General features: G+C 44.0%; 1 pseudogene; it reads right to left on the bottom strand.

Moving 5' to 3' along the window:
• Positions 1-350: 350 nt before the first annotated feature.
• LOC139229481 (U2 spliceosomal RNA) lies at positions 351-585 on the bottom strand (annotated as a pseudogene).
• Between the last annotated feature and the right edge of the window lie 7,664 nt (positions 586-8,249).

Genomic DNA, 8,249 nt, shown 5'->3' with positions numbered 1-8,249 from the left:
GTGATGCCTTCCATGATCGAATAGGCTGCCACCATTCACTGTCTTGACTCACATGTGAGGTAGTGGAGGATTTCCCATGCCCTTAGAATTGTAAGCCAATAGGAGGGAGAGGAGGGGAGAAAAAGCCAAGAAACAAAATAATGAGTTATGTGCAGGACTTTAATTTTTATAGCGCCTTTCAAGACCTCAGGACATCCCAAAGTGCTTTGCAGCCAATTAAATACTTTTGCAATGAAGTCATTTTTTTAAAAATTCGTTGCCAATCTTTCCAATTCTTTGTCAGATTACAAACGCCAGAGGTCACCTTGCACACATCAAGGATCACCAATGCTCTTAGCCAAAAGGCCTAGAGCCACTGCACCGTTCCTGGAAGTACTGCAATACCAGGTTCGTGCCATGGAGGTGGGTTCGTGCCCCCCACCCACCTCCGTGGAGGTGGATGGGTCAAGCCACCCCACCCACCTCCTATTTCCAAAAAGCATAGGAGAACCACCTTCCTGATCCAGGGAGAACCACTTTCTGGTCATGGTTACTCCCCTGTCAGGTCAGTTACGCATGATCTTAGCCAAAAGGCCGAGAAGAAGTCATTGTTTTTTTTTTTGAAATTCGTAGCCAATCGTTCCAATTCTTTGTCAAATCACAAACGCCAGAGGTCACCTTGGGCCCATTCAAGGATCACTCTGCGCCAATGCTCTTAGCCAAAAGGCCTAGAGCCACTGCACCGTTCCTGGAAGTACTGCAATACCAGGTTCGTGCCATGGAGGTGGATGGGTCAGGTCCCCCACACACCTCCGTGGAGGTGGATGGGTCAATCCACCCCACCCACCTCCTATTTCCAAAAAAGCAAGAAGTCATTGTTGTAATGTAGGGAACCACAGCTGCTAATTTGCACACACCAGGGCCCCACAAATAGCAATGTGATACCTGACCAGACAACTTGTTTTAGTAATGTTGGTTGAGGGATAATATTTGCCAGGCCACTCTCCAGCTCTTCTCCGAATAGTGTCATGGGATTACTTTACACAGAATTATATAGAATCTACAGCACAGAAACATGCCACTCGGCTCAACTGGTCTATGCCGGTGTTAATGTTTTGCACGAGCCTCCTCCCACTCCTCTTCATCTAACCTTGTCAGTATATCTCTAACCCTGTCAGCATATGATCTTGAGAAGGCAGGCAGGGCCTCGGTTTAATGTCTCATCTGAAAGACGGCACCTCCGACAGCGCGGCGCTCCCTCAATACCGCACAGGGAGTGTCAGTCCAGATTTTTGTGCTCAAGTACCTGGAGTGGAGCTTGAACCCACAACCTTCCAGTTCAGAGGCGAGAGTGCTACCCACTGAAGCAAGGCTGACACCAATAGTTAGGTATATTTGGGAAAAAAGATCTGAAGAGATCAGCAACAGGTGGACTTGCAAATAAAAAGGAAATCACAAATGGGATGGGTTGCTGGCGGGTGGGGACAATCACTAAAATAAAACAACAGAAAAAAATGCAGTTTACCTTGCGTTCTGCCCCTGTTAGATTTGCAATGACAGAGCAGAAGTATGTTCGGGCTTGTCCCAGCAGAGCACATCAAGACACGCAAAGTGCCTATTATTCATTGAACAATGGATGAAATGGGCCACTGTTTTGTTTCGCACTGAGGGCAGATCTAGGCATGTATCCTTGCATATTCTTTACAAGGATAGATTTAGTCTTGTTAAAAAATGACAACATTCCTTTACGATGCCCTCAAACAGGATTTCAATAAACAGCTTTTAAAAAACCCTCTTCATAAACAATATGTTTGCGAGAAAACTTACTCGAACACAGCAGTTTGTTTAAAAACCCGATCTTTGAGCACTGGGCACTACATAAAATTGCATGGTCTTTAAACTCAAGTTCAAAGAAAGCTGCAAAGAAAGAAATAAAGGCTTGCATTTATATAGCGCCTTTCACAACCTCAGGCCAAATCAAAGTGCTTTACAGCCAATGAAGTAATTCAATGATTTGAATTGAAGCCACTGTTGTAATGTAGGAAACGCAGCAGCAAAATTGAGGATGGTAGGGTCCTTATAACTGCAGTGAGATAATGACCAGATAATCAGTTTTAGTGATGTTGGTTGAGGGATAAATATTGGTCAGGACACCAAGGAGTACTCTCCTGCCCTTCTTTGAATGTCTACTTGAGAGGGCAGGTGGGGCCTCAGTTAACGTCTCATCCGAAAGACGGCACTTCCAATAGTGCAGCCCTCCCTCAACACAGCAATGGAAAGTCAGCCTAGATTACGTCCTGAAATTTCTGGAGTGGGACTTCAACCTGCAACCTTCTGACTCAGAGGTGAGATTGCCACCACTAAGTCATGGCTATTACCTGCAGTGTACTTCTGATCATCATCATCATCATAGGCAGTCCCTCGAACGAGGATGACTTGCTTCCACATGAGTTCACAGATGTTTCAATGAAGGACCCGATATTCCAGTCCTAAACTCCAGTTGAAGGGGTGGAAGATGCCTGTGCATAGATTTTTTTAACGTTAATGTGACCGTTGCACATCAGCCACCACACGGGCTTGACAGAGCTAGGCCTTTTTCCAGTGACAAGGGTTAACCAGGACGACTGGAGACCAGCTCTGCTGCACGGACCTAGAGCACACATATAATCGCAGTGTGGGCTGGCCCGTGCTGCCCCTGGACCCTCAGCTCTTCTGGGCCCCGTACCCTCATTTTCCGGACATCTGCCACGATCCCTCGCCGCTCCTCCACCACAAAACACTTGCCGCACCTCTGCCGCGATCTCTCACCGCTCCTCCGCACCAAACATTTGCCGAACCTCCGCCACGATCACCCACCGAATCTCAGCCACGATCCCTCAATGCTCCTCCACCTCGATCACTCGTTGCACCTCTGTCATGACCTTCCCGCTCCTCTGCTTTACCAGGGTCCCACCAATGCTCCTGCCTATGCTCCAAACATCGACCTGGGTCCTGATGATGTCACCCAGTCGCCTACCTCAAAGCTGTTGCACACTTGGAAAAGTTCACGCTGGAAGTTGTACAAACTTCTATCAGTAACTGAGGTTTACTTGTACGACAGAGCAGGGCACATTTTGTCACTTGTCACAATGATCTGCTCTGCCTTTGGATTCTATGTAAGGGCCAGGAGTCAGGAGGACTCTCTTTACTCAAATGTTTAGGAGTTTTTAGGAACGGGCAAAAAGCCCAACAACTTTGGTACTTTTTTCATTGATCAGCTTCACTTATCTGCCTTCTTGCCATATTCCTCAGTCACCGCTCTCTTTGGAAACCCATATGTCTCTTTAACCTATTTATATTGTCTACTTCAATGATCTTCCCTGATAGCTATTCAAGGTTCCGCCTTATTTCCCAAATTACTCTTAATTTTCAAAGGGTACCAGCTTGTGCAATAAGTTAACATGGGAATACATTGAAGCAGGTGTACATGGGTTCTGGTAGTTTATGTGGCGAGAAGGGATTGAGGGGTTTGATGATAAGATGGGTGGGCAGGGTTGAGATCTATCAATATGGAACAGGATTTTTTTTGGTCCTTTCCTGTTCCTAAAAGCTCTTATGTTATTGACTGGTCAATAACAAACCCTCTGAGTCAGTCAGAGAAAGTTCACTAAGAGATGAGGAGGTTGACTTATGAGGAAAGATTGAGTAGGTTGGGCCTCTACTCATTGGAATTCAGAAGAATGAGAGGTGATCTTATCGAAACGTATAAGATTATGAGGAGGCTCGACAAGCTGGATGCAGAGAGGATATTACCACTCATAGGGGAGACTAGAACTAGAGGGCATGATCTTAGAATAAGGGGCCACCCATTTAAAACTGAGATGAGGAGAAATTTCTTCTCTTAGAGGGTTGTAAATCTGTGGAATTCGCTGCCTCGTGGAGCTGTGGAAGCTGGGACATTGAATACATTTAAGACAGAAAGAGACAGTTTCTTAAACGACAAGGGAATAAATGGTTTTGCAGAGCAGGCAGGGAAGTGGACCTGAGTCCATGATCGGATCAGCCATGATCTTTTAAATGGTGGAGCAGGCTCGAGGGGCCGTATGGCCTACTTCTGCTCCTATTTCTTATGTTCTTATGTTCTCAGTGCATATGTTAATGTCTCTCTGCTCTGATATGAGCACACAGCTTTCTTGGGCAAGCCAGATTTAAACGGTTCTCACCTTAATGCGCAACAGGCCAATTACCTCCATTGGATTAGCTGATCACAGCCGGACAGCACTTCGGGCTATAACTGGCCCCTGGGCTCCTTGGCTAAAGAGGGTCGGACAAAACACAGCTGGAAAACATGAAGGTCTGAATGTCAGGAGAGAGTTAGATTGGACTTGGGCTTGATGCTCCCCATGATCAAACAGCCTGTCAATGTCCACTGTCTTGGGTCACACATGGAGAATGTCCATTTGGAGAGCTGCCGGCACCTATGGAACTGTACTGCAAAAAAAAACACAGCAACTGTTTCAGAAGAGGAGGGGAAAAATATCAGAAATTCTAAAGTCATTTACATATCAAGCTGCGAGACACTGATGTCATTATTCCAGGGCGATGCTAGCTATAGGGCATAACATCAAACGTGAACTATTAAATCTTTGAAGAAATTTTCTTAGATCTAGACAACAGCAACACTACAAAAAGTGCCTAAACCCACAGAGGTTGTAAATGTCCACTTGACGTGTATAAACAAAACATATTAGAATAGGAGGACAAAACCACATCAAGAATTTCAATTTAAATTTTTTTTCTCCAATTTTTCATCTATTTTCTGGCAAAATAATGTGTAATTGTTAACCTTGGCTTAGTGGTAGCACTCTCGCATCTAGGTCAGAATATCATGGGTTTAATCCCCACTCCAACTTGAGCACAAAAATTTAGGCTGACACTTCAATGCAGTGCTGAGGGAGTGCTGCACTGTTAGAGGTGCCGTCCTTTGGCTGAGACGTTAAACCGAGGCCCCATCTGCTCTCTCAGGTGGACGTAAAAGATCCCACGATACTATTCGAAGAAGAGCGGGGGAATTTCTCCCAGTATTCTGACTAATAGTTATCCCTCAACCAACATCACTAAAACAGATTATCTGTTCATGATCACAATGTTGTTTGTGAGAGCTTGCTGTGCGCAAATTGGCAGCGGCGTTTCCCTACACTACAATAGCAAGTACACTTCAAAAGTACTTCATTGGCTGTAAAGCACTTTAAGAGTTCTGAGGTAGAAAAGTTGCTAAGGAATGTAAAAGCAAAATACTGCAAGTGCTAGAATCTGGAATAAAAACAGAAATGTAAGCTCTCTACTTTGGAAAGAACAGTGACACCCTGTGGCAGAAATATAAATCGCACCGTAGTGTTTATCTCAGTTTTGTTTCTCATCAGTTCTCAGTTAATAGTTGAATCTCTGTTTGAAAACTATTGAAGATTTCAATGGCCCAGAATTAACTGGGAAAATAACACGCGTTTAATGCGCATGCCATTATTAGTGTGTAAAAACCCAGCAATTTGTAGCGAGGAAGAGATACCCCACGAGTTGTGAATCATCACAAATTGCTGAAAGTTAGCCTCGTGAAAACATTAGCTCCCCCTGAATAAAAACAGAAAATGCTGGAAATCTCAGCGGGTCAGGCAGCTCCCCCGAACCTGAATTTCAACGAATTACTGCATTTGCATTGTTAAAACAAATTAAACTCGCCATAGGAAGTTAGGGCTGGTACTTAAAGACGTAAAGACCATGTTAATAACGTGATTTATGGTCCTGATATGTTACTCAATCTCAGAGGCCCAGAAAGGGAACAATCAAAACTGTGGAGTCTCACTCCTGCAGTTGGTAAATTGTTCCTAGAGATTTTTTTAATTTTAATTTATTTCCTTTTCCTCTCTGTCTCTTTTTTCTCTCTATTAATACAATCTTTCTTTCCCTCCCTTTAGTTCTCTTTCTATATCCAATTTGACTCTAATTTGCCCTTTTTCATTCTCTGTCAAACCTCTGTTTCTTTCTCCATCTTTAAATGACATTGGTTAAGGAGATAGACTATTGGTCCCATCATTCACCAAGGTCCCAGATACCCCGCCCCTGGAATTTGCAGTGCCAATGTTTTTTTGAGCTGAAGGGTGAGGAAAAAACTTGTACTCTTGGAGCACGTTAGATGCACAATATTCATGTAGTAGGCAGTTTTGCATTTACAAGTTGGTATCATTGTAAAAGTGTTAATGGATAGATTTCACAATAGTGCACAGTAGATATTGAAGTGTGTTTAATTTGATTTGTGGAATATATTTATTTTCACATTAACAGCATTTGAAAAAGATAATGACTTCTAGAGAGTGAGAATAAAAGCTCGCAATATACTTTGCCAGGATAGCATCACCATAAAGAGGTGAACATAATGCAACAACATCAATACTTGCATTCATATCTCATCTGAAACATCACAAAGTGTTTCCCACGCTGAGCTAAAGGGAGACTTTCCACTTCAGTACACAATGTACACTGACAGAGCACTCCCACCCTCTGACTGGTATTTTAATGAATGGTAAATCACAGGTTGGGTGATCCGCGCTCCTGGCATGGTCTTTATTGCAAAGGGGATGGAGTATAAAAGCAGCGAAGTCTTGCTACAGCTATACAAGGTGTTGGTGAGGCCACACCTGGAATACTGCGTGCAGTTTTGGTTTCCATATTTACGAGAGGATATACTTGCTTTGGAGGCAGTTCAGAGAAGTTTCACAAGGTTGATTCCAGAGATGAGGGGGTTGACTTATGAGGAAAGGTTGAGTAGGTTGGGCCTCTACTCATTAGAGTTCAGAAGAATGAGAGGTGATCTTATCGAAACGTGTAAGATTATGAGGGGGCTTGATAAGGTGGATGCAGAGAGGATGTTTCCACTGATGGGGGAGACTAGAACTAGAGGGCATAATCTTAGAATAAGAGGCCGCCCATTTAAAACTGAGATGAGGAGAAATTTCTTGAAGGTTGTGGATTTGTGGAATTCACTGCCTCAAAGAGCTGTGGAAGCTGGGACATTGAATAAATTTAAGTCAGAAATAGACAGTTTCTTAAACAATAAGGGAATAAGGGGTTATGGAGACCGGCAGGGAAGTGGACCTGAGTCCATGATCAGATCAGCCATGACGCATTAAATGGCGGAGCAGGCTCGAGGGGCTGTATGGCCTACTCCTGCTCCTATTTCTTATGTTCTTATGAAAGAAAAAAGAAAGAGCATTTATATAGTGCCTTTCACAACCTCAGGAAGTCCCAAAGCACTTTACTTTTGAAATGTAGTCTCTGTTGTAATGTAGGCAACGCGGCAGCCAATTTGTGCACAGCAAGCTCCCACCTTCAGCAATGTGATAATGACCTGATAATCTCAGATAAACTGAGAGCACCAAAGTGGAAAATGTCCCCAAATATTTGGAGTGCAGCGGCGTTTGTTGTATAAGCAAAGTTGTCAGACATTCTGCAATGGCCAGCAATATTCTACAAACAGGCAATGAGATATAATGACCAGTTAATCTGCTTGTTTCTGGTGCTGTTTTGAGGGGAAAATTTTATCCCGAATATCAGGAGGGCTCCCTCTTCACATAATGTCCTGGGATTTTTAACATCCACCTGAAGCACAGAACAGATGGTTGGGAACTGGTTTTAACAATTCATCTGATGAATGGTACCTCCAACAATGCAGCTTCCCTTCAGTACACTGGCACATCAGCCTAGATTATGCATGAAACTCCTCATGTGGGCCTCAAACGGTGTGGTGCTGTGGTATGCTGGAGCATCTGCATGCGGTGCCACAGCTGTAGGGGACACAGATCTTATTGCCGCACGCTAGTGAGTTCCCTATCTCGGCTGTGTTGCTGTAGGGCAGCCCCCTTACAGGGGTTAGCAATTGTTGGAAAGAAAATCATGTCTGATCGCTGCCATGCACCTCGACATCCAATTTATGGCTGTATCAGTCGAGTGTGAGGAACAGGTTGGTTGGCTGATTTTGCAGCTGCAGGATGTGTGGGGAGTGTGGAGAGATCCGACATTGGGAAAGTGTAATAATCCACACAGTAAAACAATTTGCACAGAAGGAACGTGTCTGCTGAAACAGAGAGTGCTCCTCAGCAGTGGCGGATGCAAACTGTGGCACATTGTGGGGCCTTATGCATGGGATCGAATTATTGCTGAATTACATCACAATAGCCTAAAGTACATAGTCACAATATCATCAGAATAGCTAATTATTCAAATCAGATAAGTCTACA

This window comes from Pristiophorus japonicus, chromosome 18 (assembly GCF_044704955.1).
Source record: "Pristiophorus japonicus isolate sPriJap1 chromosome 18, sPriJap1.hap1, whole genome shotgun sequence".
Lineage (NCBI taxonomy): Eukaryota > Metazoa > Chordata > Chondrichthyes > Pristiophoridae > Pristiophorus > Pristiophorus japonicus.
This window is presented reverse-complemented; position numbering and strand designations above follow the sequence as displayed.